This window comes from Ursus americanus, chromosome 12 (assembly GCF_024610735.1).
Source record: "Ursus americanus isolate L20-20 chromosome 12, mUrsAme1.1.p, whole genome shotgun sequence".
Classification (NCBI taxonomy): domain Eukaryota; kingdom Metazoa; phylum Chordata; class Mammalia; order Carnivora; family Ursidae; genus Ursus; species Ursus americanus.
Window position 1 is genome coordinate 7,686,088 of NC_142138.1, and position 22,770 is coordinate 7,708,857.

At 36.1% G+C, this 22,770-nt stretch overlaps 1 pseudogene; it reads right to left on the reverse strand.

Annotated features, from left to right (window-relative positions):
• Positions 1-19,828: 19,828 nt before the first annotated feature.
• Positions 19,829-19,958, reverse strand: LOC123793848 (U2 spliceosomal RNA; annotated as a pseudogene).
• Between the last annotated feature and the right edge of the window lie 2,812 nt (positions 19,959-22,770).

Here is a 22,770-nt window from a genome sequence, read left to right on the forward strand (position 1 = left end):
CCTTATTCATTAATTGCAGTGTTGGACTAACGAGAGTAACTCTTTTGTCTGCATGCATGGAGACAACATAATTGTTATTTTGATTTCCTATTATTATGCATCATTGATAATGAATTCTTTCAGGGGAAAAAGATAAATACTTTGCATTTTCATGAATCAACAAGCATTTGTATTCCCTGTTAAGATTGGAATCTATCAATACATTCTGCAAATAAATTAAACAATTTGAAAATCACAGTTTTCACACATTACATTTGCTTTTAGGATGATGAAGTCAACTCTTAATGTATACATATAGCAGCATACCAAACTACAACAAAACTCTGTGATTTAAAACAACAGCATCTATTATTTCCTCCGATTTTATGGGTTGGCCACTGGTTCAGCGGGGCTCACTCTTGATAAATATGAGTCTAGAGTACAAGAAATCTATACTAGAGATATAAATCAGTTGTGTAGATAATATTTAAAGTCAAGTTCTCTGATGAGATAAGCAGAGGGAGTAACTGTAGATAGAGAAGAGAAAAGGTTCAGGAACCTTGCCCTGAAACATTCTAGTGTTTAGAAGGTAAAGAAATGAGGTGTAACCAATAACCAATCAATATACAGAAGCGGCCACATTGGGGGGACAGGGGAGGTGGAGTTGGTATGTAACTTGGAAGCTAGAAAAAGAAATGTCTAAGAGGAAAGAATGGGAAGTCCAAATGGGTCAAATCCTACTAACAGAACCATGAGAATATAAAATGAGATCTGACATTTAGTAATTTGGAAGTCATTAGTGACCTTGAGAAGGGCAATTTGGAGGGAGAGACATGATTCATGAAAGCCTGCTTGAATGTGCCTCTAGAACTAGAGGCAGCAACTCTTTCAATATTTTTTTTTTCTGCAAAAGAGAACAGACAAAAGAATTAGTAGTTGATGGGGTTGTGGGGCAAAGTGCAGGGTTTTTTTTTTTTAAGTTTTTATTTAAATTCCAGTTAGTTAACATAAAGTGTAATATTAGTTTCAGGTATACAATTTAGTGATTCAACAATTCCATACAATACCTGGTGGTCATCATGACAAATGCACTCCTTAATCCTTATCACCTATTTAACCCATCCCTCTACCCACCTCCCCTCTGGTAATTATCAGTTTATTCTCTTGTTAAGAGTCTGTTTCTTGGGGCACCTGGGTGGCTCAGCCATGAAGTGTCTGCCTTCAGCTCAGGGCGTGATCCGGGAGTCCTGGGATCGAGCCCCACATTGGGCTCCCTGATCCGCTGGGAGCCTGCTTCTTCCTCTCCCACTCCCCCTGCCTGTGTTCCCTCTCTTGCTGGCTGTCTCTCTGTCAAATAAGTAAATAAAATCTTTAAAAAAAAAAAAAAAAGACTGCTTCTTGATTTGTCTCTCTCTTTCTCTGCCTATGCTCGTTTGTTAAGTTTCTTAAATTTCACACACGAGTGAAATCATATAGCATTTGTCTTTCTCTAACTGACTTATTTGGCTTAGCATTATACTCTCTACTTCAATCCACATTGTTGCAAATGTTAAGATTTCATTCTTTTCTTTGGCTGTATAATATTCCATATACCACATCTTCTTTATCCATTCATCAGTCGATGGACACCTGGGTTGTTTCCATAATCTGGCTATTGTAGATAATGCTGCTATAAACATAGGGGTGTGTATATCCCTTGGAATTAGTGATTTTTTGTTCTTTGGGTAAATACCCAATACTGTGATTACTGGATTCTAGAGTAGTTCTAGTTTTAACTTTTTGAGGAGTTTCTATACTGTTTTCCACAGTGGCTGCACCAGTTTGCATTCCCACCAACAGTGTATGAGGATTCCTATTTTTCCATATCCTCATCAAAACTTGTTGTTCCTTGTACTCTTGATTTTAGCCATTCCAAAAGGAATGAAGTGATATCTCATTGTGGTTTTGATTTGCATTTCCCTGATGATGACTGATATTGAACATCTTTACATGTGTGTATTGCCTTCTTTATGTCTTCTTTGAAGAAATGTCTGTTCATGTCTTCTCATTTTTTAATTAGGTTATTTGTGTTTGGGTGTTGAGTTATATAAGTTCATTATATATTTTGGATACTAACCCTTTATCAGATAGATGATTTGCAAGCATCTTCTCTGATTTCATACAAATGTCAGTTTTGTTTATTGTTTCCTTCACTGTGCACAAGCTTTTCATTTTGATGTAGTCCTAATGGTTTATTTTTGCTTCTGTTTCCCTTGCTTCAGAGACCTATCCAGAAAAAAACTTGCTATGGCTGATGTCAGAAAGTTGCTGCCTGTGCTATCTTCCAGGATTTCTGTGGTTTCAGGTCTCACATTTGGGTCTTTAAACCATTTGGAATTTATTTTTTGTGTATGGTGTAAGAAAGTAATCCAGTTTCATTCTTTGCACATTGCTGTCAAGTTTTCCCAACACTATCCGTTAAAGAGGCTGTCTCTTTTCCATTAAATATTCTTTCCTGCTTTGTCAAAGATTAATTGACCATATAATTGTGGGCTCATTTCTGGATTTTCTATGCTGTTTCATTGATCTTTCTGTCTATTTTAGTGCCAGTACCATGCTGTTCTGATCACTACAGCTTTGTGATATAACCTGAAGTCTGGAATTGCGATGCCTCCAGTTTGTTTTCCAAGATTGCCTAGGCTATTCCTGATTTTTGCGGTTCCGTACAAATTTTAGAATTGTGCTAGTTCTACGAAAAATGCTGTTGTTATTTTGATAGGGATTGTAGTAAATGTGTAGATTGATTTGGGTAGTATAGACATTTTAACAATATCTGTTCTTCCAATCCATGAGCATTTCTTTGTGTCATCTTCAATTTCTTTCATCAGTGTTTTTTAGTTTTCACAACATAGTCTTTCACCTGTTTGGTTAGGTTTATTCCTAGATATCTTATTATTTTTGGTGCAATAGTAAATGGGATGGATTGTTTTTTTGGGGGGGGGGTTGTTTGTTGAGATTTTTGTTTTGTTTTGTTTTTATTAAAGAGAGAACAGGAGCAGGCAGGGGAAGAGGGAGAGAATCTTAAACAGGCTCCATACCCACCACAGAGCCTAATGTGGGGCTCAATCTCACAACGCTGAGATCATGACCTGAGCTGAAATCAAGAGTCCAATGCTTAACCAACTGAGCCGCCCAGGCACCCCAAAATGGGAAGGTGTTCTTAATTTCTCTTTCTGCTACTTCATTATTGGTGAATAGAAATACAACAGATTTTTTTTTTTAGAACGATTTTTCCCTATGTGTGATTTCTTTTTTTTTTTTAAGATTTTATTTATTTATTTGACAGAGAGAGAGAGAGAGCCAATGAGAGAGGGAACACAGCAGGGGGAGTGGGAGAGGAAGAAGGAGGCTCCCAGCGAAGCATGGAGCCCAATGTGGGCTCGATCCCAGAACCCTGGGATCACGCCCTGAGCCGAAGGCAGACGCTTAAAGACTGAGCCACCCAGGCGCCCCTACAACAGATTTCTGTACATTGATTTTGTATCCTGGGACTTTACTGAATTCATGTATCAGTTCTAACAGTTTTTTGATTGAGTCTTTTCGGGTTTTCTATATAGAGTACATGTCATCTTCCTTACTTCTTCTTCTGAAAGTTTTACTTCTTCCTTACCAATGTGGATGTCTTCTATTTATATTTGTTATTTGATTACATGGGTAAGACTTCTAGTACTATGTTGAATAAAAGTGGCGAGAGTGAACATCCTTGCCTTATTCCTGTCCTTAGGGGAAAAGCTCTCAGTTTTTCCCCATTGAGGATGATATTGGCTATCGGTTTTTCATATATGGCCTTTATTATATTGACGTATATTCCCTCTAAACCTACTTTGTTGACAATTTTTATCATGAATGCATGTTGTACTTTGTCAAATGCTTTTTCTGCATCTACTGAAATGATCAGATGGTTCTTATCCTTTCTCTTATTGATGTGATGTTTCACATTGCTTGATTTACAAATACTGAACCACTTGATTGTGGTGAATGATATGTTTAATGTATTATTGGATATGGCTTGCTAGTATTTTGTTGAGGATTTTTGTATGTATGTTCATCTGAGATATTGGTCTATAGTTCTCTTTTTTTTTTTTGTGGTGACTTTATCTGGTTTTAGTATCAGGGTAATGCTGAACTCACAGAATGAATTTGGAAGTTTTCCTTCCTTTTCTACATTTTGGAATAGTTTGAGAAGAATAGGTATTAACATTACTTTAAATGTTTGGTAGAATACACCTGTGAAGCCACCTGGTCCTGGACTTTTGTTTTTTGGGGAATTTTTTTATTACTGATTCAGTTTCACAGCTGGTAATCTGTCTGTTCAAATTTTCTATTTCTTCCTGATTCAGTTTTTGTAGTTTATATGTTTCTAGGAATTTATCTGTTTCTTCTAGGTTGTCCAATTTGTTGCCATACAGTTTTTATAATATTCTCTTGTAATTATTTGTATTTCTGTGGTGTTTGTTGTTATTTCCCCTCTCTCATTTGTGCTTTTATATATTTGAGTCCTTTCTCCTTTTTTTCTTGATAATTCTGGCTAGAAGTTTATCAATTTTGTTGCTTTTTTTCAAAGAACCAGTCCTGGTTTCATTGATCTCTTCTATTATATTTTCAGTTTCTATATCATTTATTTCTGCTCTAATCTTCATTATTTCCTTCCCTCTGCTGGTTTTAGATTTTGTTTGTTGTTTTTCTAGCTTCTTTAGGTAGAAGGTTGAGTTATTTGAGATTTTTCTTGCTTCTTGAGGTAGGCCTGTATTGCTATAAACTTCTCCTGTAGAACCGCTTTCGCTGCCTGTCAAAGGCTTTGGACAGTTGCATTTTCATTTTTATTTCTTTCCATGTACTTTTTTATTTCTTCTTTTATTTCTTGCTTGACCCATTCATTGTTTAGTAGCATGTTATTTAATCTCCATATAGTTATGGTCTTTCCAGATTTTTTTCTTGTGATTGATTTTTAGTTTCACAGCATTGAGGTCAGAAAAGATGCACGGTATCCCTTTGATCTTTTTGACTTTGTTTAGGCTTGTTTTTTGACCTAATATTCTGGAGACAGTCCCATGTGCACTTGAAAAGTACATGTATTCTGCTATTTTAGGATGGAATGTTCTGAATATATCCATTAAATCCATCAGATCAACTACGTCATTCAAAGCCATTGTTTCCTTATTGATTTTCTGTTTAGATGATCTGTCAATTGATGTAAGTGGGGTGTTAAAATACCCTATTAGAATTATGTAATTGTCGATCAGTTCCTTTATGTTTATTAACTATTTTATGTATTTAGGTGATCCCATGTTGGGTACATAAATATTTACAATTGTTATGTCTTCTTTTTGGATTGCCCCCTTCATTATTATATAGTGTCCTTCTTTTTTTTTTTTTTTTTAAGATTTTATTTATTTATTTGACAGAGATAGAGACAGCCAGTGAGAGAGGGAACACAAGCAGGGGAAGTGGGAGAGGAAGAAGCAGGCTCCCAGCAGAGGAGCCTGATGTGGGGCTCGATCCCATAACGCCAGGATCACGCCCTGAGCCGAAGGCAGACGCTTAACCGCTGTGCCACCCAGGCGCCCCCATATAGTGTCCTTCTTTGTCTCTTGTTAGTCTTTGTTTTATAGTCTGTTTGTCCAATATAAGTATTGCTACTCTGGCTTTCTTTTGGTATCCATTTGCATGATAAATGTTTCTCTATCCCCTCACATTCAATCTGCAGGTGTCTTTAAGTCTAAAACGAGTCTCTTGTAGGCAGCATATAGATGGGTCTTCTTTTTTTATCCATTCTCTCACCCTATGTCTGCAAAATGCAGGTTTTTAAAAATGGGAGAAATCTCAGCATACTGATATGCTGATGACAATGATACAGTACAGAAAAAAAATAACAATAATGAAGATAGAGGGGGAAATTGCTGAAGTTATATCCTTGAATAGGTGAGAGGAAATGGGATGTAATGTGCAAGTAGAAAGGTTAACCTCAGATAAGACAAGAAACAGTTCCTCCAGTAAGAGAAGGAAAGAAATAGTATGTAAGAGAAGAGAGTCAGGTCAGTGGGTGAATACGGTAGTGGAGCTTATAAAAGTACTCTTCCAATTGCTTCTATTTTTTCTATTTATTGATTATATATTACCTATCAGCCACTGTGCTAGGCCACAGGGACATAAAGACAAATTAGCATGGTCCCAGCCTCGAGTAGATTTCTTATTTGAGTGAGAGTAGATGGGGGTGTCTGTAAACTCAGACAGGGCCGACAGGAGGAAGATCAGGGCTGAGATCACTATGGGGCACACTGAATTTGTGGTACTTCTCAGAAAATCTCCATAATTTTACGCAGAGCTGAATTTAGTTATAATTACATAAGGCCAATATCATTACAAACCACCAACTCCTTCTCTATTACTATTAAAAATAAAAAATAGTGTATACATATATGTGTGTCATTCCTTCCATATTTCCGTGCTGCCCAATGAGACTCAAAATTCAAGCAACGAATTATTACTTTAAGAATGTCACTCACTTGCACAGGACAACTTACTATTCCTAAATAGTTACAAATATTAGGGGAAAAAATATGCTGAAGATATCAGAAAAATGTCTTGTTCCTGACATGGTAGGAACTAATTTATGTTTGTGACATCTTAGTATACAGATAATTTGCACATGGATATGATTCAAATTAGCAGTCTATAGAAGATTGGTAGGTTATGAAATTCCCTTGTATATTATGGTAATTTACCTCCACATTATTTCATTATTATAGATTCTGAGGTTCTCGATAGCTTCTGAAAAGAAAACATGCAGTGATAATATATGGCTTGTTCCATTTGCTTTCAGAAATAAAAAAAACACTAAATCAAAATTAACAAGGAAAAATGGGAACCTAGTAGTCAGTTAAGCACTTGGAGATAATCAGTGTAAATATGAACAGTTACGTGTTAACAATGGGATAATAGTATTGAATATTACATTTTATTTATTTATTTATTTATTTGCAATAGGTTTTCAGCTGCACAGGAAGGATGCTAAAAATTCTTTCCTAATAATACCCAGTGACACTCTTAGAAAACCAAAAATGATGTTCTGGAGAACACCAGCGCTGTGCAAATGCAGTACCTATCCAGATTTGGTAAAACAATTTTATCAGAACTCTGAAATTTCAGGTCCATAAATCAAAGCACAGAAACAGCTTTTCCCTTTTCCCCAAACATTCCATAATACCTAACTAATCAGATAGTTTGTCAAATCCAAATGATGTCATATAATAAATGCAAAATTAATAGCAGCTTGAAATTCCCCATATGTGACATAGAAAAAAATATGAGAAGAAATGGTCAAAGACTTGACAGAATGCAATGAACAATCAGCCTTGTCCATCTCAAGTGATTGATGTTAGAAAGTTATAATGAAATCCCTCTGCCTTAATTTAAGAATAATAGAAAACTTGCTATGTAAATCTGATTTCTCAAATTGAGGTCTATCAGGTAGATTAGATCTCCAATTATACCTTCCCATCCCATGTTAATTATTGTTTCCCAGTGGCTACTTCAATTCTATAAATATTAATTTTTTTCTAAACCAACAATAACTATCACTCAATATAAAATCTATTTTGTTCCAAATGTTTTACATGTATTATATCATTTAATCTTTACCATTTTACTGACTGTAAGGTGTAAGTTTTTGTTCCGGATGAGGAAATCGAGGCTCAAGTAAGTAACCTGCACATAGTCACATGTGCAACCAGTAAGTAGCAGATACATTACTTGAACTCAAGTCTGACTGACTCCAAAGCTCCTTCCATTTCATAATTCACTACTCCGTACAAGATTCTATTTCAAGTCCATCAGGGAATTAAAAAGAGGAGTTAAAAATAATTTATGCCATTAAAAAGCTTATTACATTCTAGGAAAAAGCAGCTAAACTACAATGCAGAATATGGTATCAGAGAAGTTCAAATAATTGGTTTAGTACAGAGAGACATCACACATCGGATTATAAATTTCAGGAAAGTTTTGTGGATGAGATAACATTTGACATAGGTTTCAAACAATAAACAAAAATGAAGAAAAAACACAGCAAAAAGATGTTTAATATAGAGTGACTATTTCAAGATGACTAACACACTGGGTAAATAGTGGAATGAAGCAAAGGAAGACTAGAAAAAGAGGTTGAGACCATACTAAATGGTCTTAAATACCATGTTGAGGAAATTTTATTTCCTTCTAACGGCACTGGGAAGTTACTGAAAGTTTTTCAGTAGGGAGTAATATGATTCAAGCTACGCTTCAGGAAAATGACTTGCATAAAAATAAATACCATATATTGAAAGGGTAGAGGCCTGAGGAAAAAAGGTGAATTTAGAAGTTACTACAATAGTCCTGGCAGCCTGAACTAAGACAATCACAGTAGAGAAAAAGAAGGTAGAACATTATGAAATCTAAACACTTTATCAAAACACAGAGTTAGCAAAACGCAAAGGTAAATCAGAATTCAGAGCTGTCTGATTCCAGAATATGTGTTCTTTCCCTTCTACCACACTGCCTCCACCATGTGACATGCCACAGTGCTGGGCACAAAAGTACATGTTCAAAAAATATTTGTTGACTTTTTGTGGTGGTTGCTGCTAAGTATTTAAATCTTGTACAGAAGCCATCACTGTATATAATTAATAGCTAATAAATATCTGTTAAGTGAACAAATGAAGGTTCAAAGAGGAAAATGAAATTCTTACGAAAAACTGGCACCTACAGACATAGACACTGAAGGAATATATCTATTGTGCTGCTTCAATTATAATCATTCCCTTTCCGTCATAATGCTAAAACACTCACAACTAACATTTGCTAAATTTTGATTATTTGGGCATAGTAGTACATTCAAGATGGAAGAGAAGGGAGAAATATCCACAGGAGTCCCTCTAAGCATGACTGCTAGCTACTAGCACCTACATTCTGAGGCTGTTAAGGACAGGAACCACAAGGCTATATGCATGAACATATGCATCTGACATGTTGATGATGATACACTAAATATATCTACATGCACTGAAATAGATGCATTCATCAGCATTTTTCCCACCTAAGGAACAATGACATGCAGGTGCAAGGCTAGGAAGAAAAGAGTGCAAGATCATTCACAAATGGCTCCACATAACCTAGAACACTGACATTAAGGTAAGGGGCACTAGGTTAAATGATTATTGCAGGAATGTTGACATTAGGAAAACTACTGAAGTATCTGAGCATGCAACACTAAACTGTTTAAAATTTATCACTTATCCTGTTACACAAACCATCTTTTCTCTTTCTCCTGAGTTTCCTTGATAAATATTAATTTTCTACCCTTAGACTCATTTTCTAGTCATTCATTCCACATTTACTGGAGAGCTACTTACTATGTGCCAGATACTATACCAAGACATACTATAAGAAAGAGAGTCTAAGAGAAGTCCTTGTCCTCCAACAGCTGAAAATCTACAGTAAATAAACCATTATACTGCAATGAGAGAAGTAGATATATGAATCTCCCAGATAAAAGATATGGGAAAGAAGCTACAACTATAAGATTTAATGGGCAAAAAAGTGCATCATCTGCAAGAATCTTAAACAATAGCTGTAAAAGTATCAGGCTAAAGGAGAATAACAGAATTCTAGAATGTTCCAGCTCCAAGGGAACTATAATTAATTTCTATTAAACAAACAAAAAAAGCAGGGCACCTGAGTGGCTTAGTCAGTTAAGTGTCTGACACTTGATTTCAGCTCAGGTTATGATCTCAGGGTCCTGGGATTGAGCCCAGTCTCAGGCTCCACTCTCAGCAGAGAGTCTGCTTAAGATTCTCTCTCCCTTTCCCTCTGCCCCTCCCCCTGCTCATGCTCATGCACTCATTCACACTCTCTCTCTCCCTCTCTCTCTAAAAAAACTAAACCTTAAAAAAAAAAAAAAACTACTACTGGAAAAGTACCAACTACCGTATCGGGCTTTAATGATAAACAAATAAACCCTGGTTTCTGCCTACCTCAAGAAACCCACAATCCAGTGGAAAAGTTCATGACTACTCACTAGTAGGCAGAAGGCATTGAACAGTGTATGAATATACAGAAAAAAATTAAACTGAAAATTTTATTAGTATAGATCACTAGGATGAGATTTAAAACCACCTCTTGATTAAGACATACTCTCCTTCTATAAACTCTGGAGTATTATCTCATCAACTATACCTCTGAAAAGGCATGTGCAAGCATCACATGACAAAACTGTCTACCCTTACATCCGTCCATTCTCAGACCACATTTCCTGACACCACGCTTGCCTAAGGGTAAAAATAACCACTCCCTCCTTGGTAACTCTATCACACCCTATACAGATTCTACTCACTTGTACTTCATAAATTTATTCACTCTCTTACTTGATGAACAAGTACTTTTTCAGCACCCATTATGTACAAGGCAGCATACTATGTGCTGAGAATATAAAGCACTCAAAAATATAGACACAATCCTGTTCTCATGGAACTTACATTCTAGAGGGGGAGACATAATAATCAAATTTAAAAATAAATATATAATAAATCTGGTGATATAAATGCTAAGAACAAAAATAAAATAGGGTAAGAGGCATAGGAGAGATGAAAAGAGAGTACTATACTAGCTGTGTAGCCAGTAAAATCTCCCTGATATGATAACATTTTATCAGAGACCTGAATGAAGTGAAAGATGTACCAGGTAAGTATCTTGGGGTCAGAGCATTCCGGGCAATAGAAATGGAAAGGCCCTGAGGTAAGAGCATACATAGTGTATTTAAAGAACAGTCAGATAAGAGATGAGGGTGACTTGAATACCATCAACCCCTGTAGCTTTTTAGTGCTGTTACCTGAATCCCCCAACAGACTGTGAGCTCTTTGACAGCATGGATACAATCTTAGTTACCTCTGAGTCCCCACTGCCTAGAACAGAACTGAACAGGTGGACACTCAATAAATATTTGAGTAATTAATGAGTAAGGATCCAATCCTTCTCTCCCTTGCTTGATTTACGCCCTGGTATTATTGATAGATATGCACTATATCCTTCACCAGGATTTAAGTTTTCCTGAAAGCAAGGAATATGTCAGATGTATCTTTCCTCTTCTTCCCATCGCACACTTTGCTCTACTTCCTGGCAAGTGTTGTACAAATATAAAGCAGGACCAAGAGAAATAAAACCATTGAAAGTGTTATCTTGGTGCTGTGCTACCAAAAGTCATCTGGAATAGGGAAAAAAGAGCAGAAATCCTAGATCAAAATTCTCTGTGGAAACAAATGGTACAAAAATACTGAAACAAAGATAAGGCAAACACAAAATTTCTATTACTACCACCCCTCTCACCTGTACCACTTTACAGATGCAACTAGAGTCATACTGTCAACAATTAAAGTATTCTTTCAGGATCCAGAGCTGGGTCAGTAGACAGTGATCCTAGAGAGGAAAGCCATGGGGTCTGATGTATAGCGCTCAAAAACCATAAAATGCTTAGCCATGATTTCAGGTGGAAAAGGATACAAAAGGTCTATCTGCAGGCAGTAATGGAGACCAAGTATAATTGCCACTTAATGGTCCAGGGAAATCGGTCTATTCACATCTGGATCTCAGACAGTGACTGGGAAAATAAAAAGTAAATTTGGGTATAGACATGGTGAAAATTAGGCCACCCCCCCCCCAGATTCCCATCAAGAGGGCAAGGGTTCAAGGCAATACCCCAGGCTTAAAGAGAAAATAATTCTAAGATTCTAAGCTAGGTAAAACTATAGCACAAAAAACTAGATATCGAGAAAGAACCCACTTCTGCAGACTATACCAATGGAAATAATGCAAGAAATTCTACAACTTATAGGCTAGGGACCAGGTTTTGTCTCTTGCACACCAGATAGCAAAGCAGCAACTAGTTGCTACTTGGCAGCAACTCTGACACTACTCAAAGACAATTATCCTCTCATCAAGGCTGACTCAGAAATAAGGCATATTGGGATGAAAGGCAAGGCCCATCAGCTGTATATCTAACTGCTGGGAGCCAGGAAGAGTAAAGGTATTCATGGCAGCTGGTCCACAAAATCAGAGATCTGTCAAGCTGGAAAAACCACCGCAGTCCTGCAAACCCAACTATATAAGACATGTCTATCACTTCCCCTCCACCCACAGCCCCTTCTTAGAGAATCTGTACTACACACAGCCCTTAAAAAGAAGCCTTATAGACCCAAGACTATTACCCTCTTTAACTACAACTGACCAGACACAAGTTGAACCAATAGCATTTTCCCTCTGATAATTTAGAATTAAAATATAAGACTGAGTTTATTAGATAATGTGGAGCAGGCAAAAATCAACACTATGGCAAGTGAAAGCCACAATAAGCTGAGAAAACAGGGAAAACAAACTCAACATCATACCGGCCCAGGCATATATGGAAGGAGGAAGAGGCTAGCCTGACAATTTTCCAGTTTTATTTATGGCTACATATGGATTAAAAATATTTATTAGTGACTGATAATTCTTGGATAAAATTTCCCTTGAAAGATAGTCTCGTCCTTTAGAATTTGGGGCTTCTTTAATAACATATAATTCTCATGTGCTATACTGTTATTTATAGTCCTGTGTTAAATATTCAGATTCAATTATAATCATTCTATTCCTAAATGATATTAAGTTATACTTTAAATATGATCCAATATCCCAGGATCCACAAATCTCAGTAAGAAGAAAGCATACCCTTCCCTTCAGCAATGAGCATCCAAATTTTACTTATAAAATTGCTTCCATATTTTACCCTGTTTAGATATATAAAAGGTTAACATCTAATTCCATTTACAATGCTGATCCAGCAAGAAAGAAATTAATTTGGCATTAGAGTAGTAACATCAATTTCCCATGTATCTGAAGTAATGCATTTACTGGAAAGAGATTAATATCAATTCCATAAATCATTCACATGCTTTTTCCGGAGTTAGAGACATCTGAGTAATGTCATATATGTGAGCTGATATCACTTCATGCATACTCCATTCATTAATCTATGCCTGGGGTTGCAGAATAGTTGTCAGAAGAAAACATAAAACTTGGAAAAGAATCAATCTTTCTGTTCTTAATTTTTTGTGACTTGTTTTGGGTAAGGTAAGCCAAATGTTGCCTGAAAAGTGATGACATTGATCCATACTGGCAGCCAGTATTTTCAGGAAAAAAAATTTTTTTTAAAGCAAACATGTGGTCAATTATCATCCTAGTGTTAACAACCACTTAATACACATATGATAAGACAATGTGTAAATGTAAATGATTCCATTAAGGATCCTCAATAAACTGACTGAAAAGAGAACTGAGTCTGATCCTCTCCTGTAAACATCAACTCTTTCTTGTTACTGTTAAATTTCATAATCATACAATCTCAGAGTTGTTTGTGTCAGGATTCTCCACAGAAACAGAACCAATCAGGGGTGTGTGTGTGTGTGTGTGTGTGTGTGTGTGTGTGTGTGTGTATAGAAAGAGATTTATCATAAGGAATTTGCCCATACTACTATGAAGGGTAACAAGTCTCAAGATCTGTTGTTAGCAAACTAGAGTCCCACAAGAGCCAGTGGTACAGTTCCAGGCAAATGCCAGCAGTCTCAAAACCTAGGAAGAGCTGATGCTTCAGTTCAGCTGAACACAGAAAAAAACTGATGTCCCAGCTCAAGGCACTCAGGCAAGAAGTTTCCCCTTTCTAAGGAGAAGTTCAGCCTTTTTGTTATATTCGGGGTTTCTACTGTTTAGATAAGGCCATCCCACTTTCGGGAGGGCGACCTGCTTTATTCAGTCTACCAATTTAAATGTTAATCTTATCTAGAAATACCTTCGCGGACACACCCAGAATAACGTTTTACCAAATATTTGGGCACTCCATGGCCCAGTCAAGTTGAAACATAAAATTAACTTTCACATTACCTTAGAGATCATCTACCAACCCCCAAAATACAGGCCCCAGATCCCTTCATAACAAAGAATGAGAAAAATAAGACCTAGATGTGAGCTTGGAGCTCCTAATACCCAGCATATATTAGTAATTTTTGACCAATTGATAATTATTAACCTAAACATAAGTCTTTCATTACAAGTCATATGTGGCTAACAAAACTACAGAAAAAAGGAAGTTATGTGATCCAAAGGAAAGAACCCAGGCCTTTGAGTCAGATGAAGGTCAAATCCTGGCTCTGTCATTTACTAAGTTACTTAAGTTTTGACCCTCAGCTTCCTTACCTGAAATACTGCCTATTTCATAACATTCTTAGAATTAGAGATAAGGTATATAATGTTTCTTACATAGTACCTCGCATGTAATAGATGCTCAATATTTCCCTAACACATCATTATGTGTTCACTTTCAGGACACAAGGAAAAATTCCACTTTTTGCCCTCTTGAATACAGACATGGCCATATGACATGTTTTTGCCAATACAATGTGAATGGAAGTTATTTGTGACCCTTCGAGGGTTTTTTATTACTTTAAAATCATAGTGAGAAATTGCTCTCTTGCTACAAATTCACAAAACCAAAAGTCCTTATATTTTATAGTATATTAACAACTTACAGAATATTTCCCTATCTTCTATCATTTGCATGTAATAGCAGTATTGTTGACTAGTCAGGATAGGCTTCATTACTCCATTTTAGTGATTAGACCACACACTCAGAGAAATTAAGTGAGTTGCCCAAGGCCACATACATAATAAGTGCCAGATCTTCTGATTCCCAGGCAATACCAATCTGTGAATGGGGAAAAAAAAATCACACTGACAGTAAACTGTTTTGTAAAATAATTTACTGACATGTTGATTTGTTTTGGTGTTTTGTATAGGATACCCCACATTCTATTTTCCCCCACACTAGACATAACCCCTTACTACACAAACACGCGTGCACACGCACACACACACACACACACACACACACACACACTATACACATTCTTCTCCAGGCCCTTTCAGATCTCTTGTCTCAGGAGAAGTTCATGTGACAGTAAAAATACAAAAGTAGCCTCCAACATTTTTCTTCCTCACATTAGCCATGATTATGCTAGTAGAAAAGGGACTTCCATTGGAAACAGAAAAGGAAAGGGAATAGTCCCACACTTTGATAAAGTGACAGAAATCAAGGATCCCATGAGTGGTAGAAGGAAGAGGCGCTCCCTGGCAGTCCTCAGCAGGGATGGTTGTGCAGGGTACCCAGGGAAGAATAATTCTGGGCACTAGGGCCCTGGGTCTAGACAAAGGCCTCCATAAAGATACCCATTCCCAGCTTGCAGTGAAGTATGCCACCTTCAAGGAGCTACATGGGCTTGGATGATAAGGATGTCTCTGTCCAGACATTTCAAAATCAGAAGGCCTCATCTCATTGCCAAAGTATCACATAAGCCCCTTGGTGTTTTACGTAATGGCAGGGAAAGAGAAAGAGCCTCAGTGAAGATGGGAAATTGAATTTCCCAAAATCCCAACAAGATGGAGAACAAGAGTCAGATTAATTTGATTTAAATAAACTAAAATAATTTGACATTTCTTGCTGAGCATATGAACTAGGATCCACACCTACAACATACAACCAGTCCAAAATCCTTCTGAAAACATATACTTTTTTTTTTTTATGAGAACAAACTGAAGGTTGATGGAAGGGAGGTGGGGGGGTTGGGTTAAATGGGTGATGGGTATTAAGTAGGGTACTTGTTATGATGAATACTGGGTATTATATGTAAGTGATGAATCACTAAATTTTACTCCTGAAACCAATAGTACTCTATATGTTAGCTAACTTGAATTTAAATAAAAACTTGGTCCTGAATTAGGGGGGGGAAGAAATTAGCATTTTGAGAAAATGAAAATAATACCAGTTCAGCATAGTTTGGTAATGAGGAATAATGAATCTCTAAAGCTAACACGCGATGTTTTCCTTGCTATAAGCAGAGAGTGATTTTGATAGTGAGTTACCATCACTATTATCTTATATTGTTCCTTGGGCTCAAAGGTATATAGAAAGTAATAATAATTTCACACAGAACTTTCCAGGACCATACAAAATAAAGAGTGTGCTAGACTGAATAAAATTAAACCAGGGATGGAATGTGACCAGGAAGCAGAAGTTTTTGCTCCTGAACTCAGTGATGGGCCTAATAATAAAAAAGTTTTAATAAGTAAGTAAGTAAGTAAGTAAGTAAGTAAGTAAGTAAATAAATAAATAAATAAATAAATAAATGAAAACTTGGAAAAAAAAGAAAACATACACTTAATTGTCAATTTCAAACCTGTGACATTTTCCTTACCATTCCTAAGGACTAAGTTCTCCGAATCCACAAGTGTCACCCTTTCTCCATCGATTGCTAGATATTCCAATTATCTACCTCCATCAATGAGGAACAATATATGGTATGAATACATGCCTTCTAAGGTCAGATATTCAAACCCTGAACAGGGAGTAAGTTAAAGTTCCACAAAGTGGTAGCAGTTATACCCCCATCTACTCCATTTAAAGGGTCTCAACTTGCTGTCCTATGAGCTAACACAGAACATCACACTAATTATTTGCTTGTACTCCAACTTGGCGATGCTCAGGTTGTCATGAATAAACCAGCAAATAAATAGACCAGTGTTGAATAACCAGGAACTAAGGTGTATGATCACAGGCTTAGAGGTCAGCTAGGCCCGAGTTGAACTCCAGATTCTGCCACTTACTAGTTGTGTGCAGTTAAGCATGTCACTTTAACTTCTCTGAACCTCAATTTTCTCTTCTAAAAATAGGAATAAAATGTTTGGCTTCCTTTTGGGGTTTATGAAAGACCATAATAGATGTGAAAACACTTCATTAAGTACAAAATGCTATATAAATATTAGGAATTATTAGCTTTTATGATTGGTCTTGCTCTTGAGGTTATTATTTTCCATCAGACCCTAAGGTCTACCTGGAGTAACACATGGTGAGTTTTTTACAATAGGTCCATGTTATCCAGTGTGCTCTGTGAAGGGACAGATACCAGGAAGCCTCTAAATTTATTTATTTATTTGCTTACTTATTTATGCATCATTCAAGGAACATACATTGAGTGTCTATCATTGCCAGACATTGTTTTAAGCATTCAATATTTAACTATATCCCCATCAACCTCTCATAGTGACCATTAGAAGTAATTCTTTTAGCTATCTGTAATGACTTCTTTGGGGAAAAAGTCTATTCAGGTCCTCTGCCCATTTTTTAATCAGATTGGAGTTTTTGGTGTTACATCCTTTATATATTTTGGAAATTAACTCCCTATCAGATTTATTACTTAAAAATCTCTTCCCTCATTCAGTAGGTTGTCTTTTCAGTTTTTTGATGGTTTCACTGTACAAAAGGTTTTTATTTTGATGCAGTAGCAGTAGTTTGTTTTTGCTTTTCTTTACCTTGCCTGAGGAGACATATCTATAAAAATATTGCTACAACAAATGTCAAAGAAATTAGTGCCAATGTGCTCTTCTAGAATGTTTATGGTTTCAGGCCTCACACTCAGTTCTTTAATCTGGTTTACGTTTATTTTTATGTATATACAAGAAAGTGGTCCAGTTTTTCAGGACCATTTATTAAAGAAGACTGTCTTTTTACCATCATATATTCTTCCTCCTTTTTCATAGATTAAGGGACCATGTAAGTGTGGGTATATTTCTGGGCTCTCTGTTCTGTTCCCTTGGTCTCTTGTCTATTTTTGTGCCAGTAACCATACTGTTTTAATTACTATAGCTTTGTAGTATATCTTGAAATCTAGGCTTATGATACCTCCAGCTTTGTTTTTCTTTCTCAAGACTGCTTCGGCTATTCGGGTCTTTTGTGGTTCCATACAAATTTTAGGATTATTTGGTCTAGTTGTGTGAAAATGCTCTCGGTGTTTTGATAAAGGTTACAGTGATCCTGTAGATTGTTTTAGGTAGCATGGACCCTTTAACGATATTAAATCTTACAATAAGGAATGTGGTATATCTTTATACTTGTTTATATTATCTTCAATTTCTTTTATCAATGTCCTACACTTTTCACAGTATAGGTATTTCATCTCCTTGGTTTAGTTTATTTCTAGTTATTTTATCCTTTTTGGTGCAATTACAAATGGGATTGTATCTTAGTTTCTCTTTCTGTCACTTTGTTATTACAGTTTAGAAATGCAACAGATGTCTGTATATTAATTTTGTATCCTATAACTTTACCAAATTTATTAGTTCCAGTAGTTTTTTGGTGCAGCCATTAGGCTTTTCTATATATAGTTTCATGTCATCTGCAAATGAAAGTTTTTCTTCTTCCTTCCTTCCTTCCTTATGCCTTTTACTTTTTCTTCTCTGACTGCTGTGGGTAGGACTTCCTGTAGTATTTTGAATCAAAGTAGTGAGAGTAAACACCCTCGTCATGTTCGGTTCTTAAAAGAAAAGTGTTCAGTTTTTCACTACTATCATGTTAGCTGTGAATTTTTCATATATGGCCTTTGTTATGTTGAGTTATATTCCCTCTAAACCCACTTTGGCAAGAGGTCTTACCATAACTGGATATTACACTTTGTCAAATAGTTTTTCTGCATCTACTGAGATGAACATATGGTTTTTATCCTTCCTCTTGTTAATGTGGTATATCACATTGATTGATTTGCGCTTATTGAACCATCTTTGCATCCCTGGAATAAATCCAACTTGATCATAGTGAATGACCTTCTTTAATATACTATTGATTTTGGTTTTCTAACATCTTCTTGAGGATTTCTGCATCTATGTTCATCAGAGATACTGACCTATAGTTTTTTATTTTTGTAATCTCTCTGTCTGGTTTTAATATCAGGGAAATGCCTGCCTTGTAGAATGAATTTGGAAGTTTTCCTTCCTCTTCTATTTTTTGGAATAGTTTGAGCAGAATAGGTATTAACTCTTAAATCTTTGATAGAATTCACCTGTTAAGCCAAATGGTCCTGGATTTTTGTTCATAGGGAGTTTTTTATTCCAATTCAATTTCATTATGAGTGATCTGTTTAAATTTTCTACTTCTTCCTCATTCAGTTTTAAAGTCTGTATATTTCTAGGAATTTATTTCTTCTAGATTGTCCAATTTTTTGGCATATAATTTTTTATAATATTCTCTTATAATTCTTTAAATTTCTATGGATCAGTTGTTATTTCTCCTTCTTCATTCTGATTTTGAGTCCTCTCTCTCTCTCTCTTTTATGAGTCTAGCTAAAGATTTATCAATTCAGTTTATCCTTTCAAAGAATCAGCTCTTGGTTTCATTGATTTTTTATTTTTTTAGTTTCTATTTATTTCCACTCTAATCTTCATTATTTACTTCTTTCTCATGAATCTCATGAATTGGTGCTTTGTTTGTTCTTCTTTTTCTAGTTCCTTTAGGCATAAGGTTATATTGTTTGAGATTTTTCTTAAGATAGGCCTGATTCACTACAAACCTCCCTCTTAGAACTGCTTTCGTTGCATCCCAAAGATTTTGGACTGCTGTGTTTCCATATTCATTTGTCTCCATGTATTTTTTTCCCTTTGATTTCCTAGTTGACCCACTGGTTCTTTACTAGCATGTTATTTACCCTCCATGTGTTTGGGGTTTGTTTCTTGTAACTGTTTTCTAGTTTCACACAACTGTGGTCAGAAAACATGCTTGATATAATACAATTTTCTTAAATTTATTGAGACTTATTTTATGGCCTAACGTGATCTATCCTAGAGAATATTTCATGCGCCCTCAAAAAGAATGTGTATTCTGCTGTTTTCTAGATGAAATGTTCTGTATATATCTGTTAAGTCCATCTAGCCTAATGTATCATTCAAAACCATCTGTCTGGATAATCTATCCATTGATGTAAGTGGGATATTACAGTCCCCTACTATTAAACTGATAAGAACAGATATTACACTTGATCTTAGCCAAAATGCAGATAAGTGATTGTGACAGATAGTAGCTACACTTGTGGTGAGCATACCATAATGTATAAATTTGTGGAATCATGTCCTACCCCTGAAACTAATGTAACACTGTCTGTCAAATATACTCAAATAGATAAAAATTTGTTTCTAAAGTCCCCTACTGTTAATGTAAAACTACCAATTTTCCGTTTATGTCTGTTAATATTTACTTTATGCATTTAGGTGCTCCTACGTTGGATGCATAGATATTGACATTTGTTATAACTTCTTTTTGGAGTAATCCTTTTCTCATTATGTAATGTCCTTCTTTGTATCTTGCTTTGTTTAAAACAGTCTTTGTTTTAAAGTACATTTCGTCTGGGGGTGCCTGGGTGGCTCAGTCAGTTAAGCGTCTTCCTTCAGCTCAGGTCACGATTCCAGGATCCTGAGACAGACCCCTGCATCAGGCTCCCTGCTCAGCAAGCAGTCTGCTTCTCCCTCTCCCTCTGCCCTTCCCTTGGCTTGTGCTCTCAATCTCTCTCTCTCTCTCAAAGAAATAAATAAAATCTTTATAAATAAAGAAATAAAGTCCACTTTGTCTGATATAAGTGTTGCCACCTGGCTTTCCCCCCCACCCCATGCTTCCATTTGCATGAAATATCTTTTTTCATCCATTAACATTCCATCTGTGTGTGTCTGTAGGTCTAAATTGAGTCTCCTGAAGGCAGCATATATATGGCTCTTATTTTTTCATCCATTTCATCACCCTGTGTCTTTTGATTGGGGGCATTTAGCCTATTTACATTTAAAGTAATTATTGAAAAAAATTTTTAAGTAAATATTGATAGTTACATAGATACTGCAAGCGTTATCTTGTTGTCTTGTTTTCTGATTATTTTTGTAGTTCTTCTTTGTTCCTTTCTTCTTCTCTTGCTCTCTTCCCTTGTAGTTTGATGGCTTTCTTTAGTGTTATGCTTGGGTTCCTTTATCTTTTTTGTTTATATATCTATTATGGGTTTTTGATTTGTGCTTACCATGGGGTTCATACATAACATCCTATGTGTATAGCAGTCTATATTAAGTTGATGGTCACTTAAGTTTAAACAGTTTAAAAGCACTAAATCTTTAACTCCTGTTCACATTTTATGTATGTAATGTCATATTTACATCCTTTTATGTATCCCTTGACTACTGTTGGTAGATATAATTGATTTTATGTTTTTGTGTTTTATGATTTTGTGTTTTAACCTCCATATGGCTTTATAACTGATTAATCCACTATCATTACTATATGTTTGCTTTTATCAGTGAAATTTTTTCTTCAATAATTTTCTTACTTCTAGTTATGGTCTTTTCTTTCCACTTAAAGGATTACCTTTAACATTTCTTGTGAGGCTAGTTTAGTGGTGATAAGCTCCTTTAGCTTTTGCTGGTAAACATTTTATCTCTCCTTCAATTCTGAATGATAATCTTGCAGGGTACTGTATTCTGGATTGCAGGTTTTTTCCTTTCAGCACTTTGAACATATCACACCACTCCCATCTGACCTGCAAAGTTTCTGCTGAAAAATCATCTCATACGCTATAGGGTTTCCTTGATACATAACTGTTTGCTTTCCTATTGCTGCTTTTAAGATTCTTTATCTTTAATTTATGCCATTTTAATTATTATGTGTCTTGGTGTGGACCTCCTTGGGTTCATCTTGTTTGGGGTTTTCTGTGTGTCCTAGTCCCGGATGTCTGTTTCCTTAGCCAGATTAGAAAAGTTTTCAGCTATTATTTCTTCAAATAAGTTTTCTGCCTCTTCCTCTCTCTCTTCCACTTCTGGGATCCCTATAATGTGAATGTTATTACGCTTGATAATGTTGCAGATGTCCCTTAACTTATTCTCATATTTTATTATTTTTCTTTTTGATGTTGAACTTGAATTTTTTCCATTACCCTACCTTCCTGATCACTAATCTGTTCTTCTGCATCCTTCAAAATGCTGTTGATTCCCTCTAGTGTATTTTTCATTTCAGTTATGGTATTCTTGCACTCTGCCTGTATGTTTTTTTCTATCCTTAAGTTGAAGTTCTGAGTTTTTCCACTCTTTTCTCAAGTCTGGCAAGTAGCTTTATGATCATTACGTTGAACTTTTTATCACCATTTTTCTTATTTCTACTTGGATTAGCTCTTTTTTGTCCTTCTGTCTTATTCTTTCATTTGGGACATATTTTTTTGTCTCCTCATTTTGTTTAATTCTCCATGTTTATTTCTATGTATTAGGTAGGTCAGATACATCTCCTGGTTTTCAAAGAAATCACATTATGTAAAAGAAGTCCTGTGGTGTCCTATAGCACAATGACACCTGGTCACCAGACAAGGTTCTATAGGGGTATCCCCTGTATGCACTGTGTGTTCCCTCCTGTTTTAGTTAAGCCACAATTGCTGTGGGCCCTCTGGTGAGTGGGGCCAGCAGTCAGACTGACTTTTCTGAAATTAGTCACTGAGACAACTATGGGCACACTGGAGGGAGGGTCTTGCTCCCTACATAGAGAGCTAAGAGGCCCAGCTGCCAGAATTATGGGCAAGCTCTTCTGTGGGGTTATTTTCCCCACTCTCCAAAACAGGAGTTACTTTGGAGGGGCACCAATTCTGGCCAAGTTGCCTGCCAACTGTGGCAGGGCAGAAGTCACCTTGGAGGGCATGTACAAAGGCAAAACTGGAAGGCTGGGTAGGGCAGGTCCAAAGGAAAACACTGATGTGAGGTACATGGTGCTATCAAAGTATATGGAGTATGTTAGAACTGGCTCCCGTAAGTGTAAGGCTATCCAGGCTAGCATAGTGCAAGAAAAATAATGCCCACCAGCAC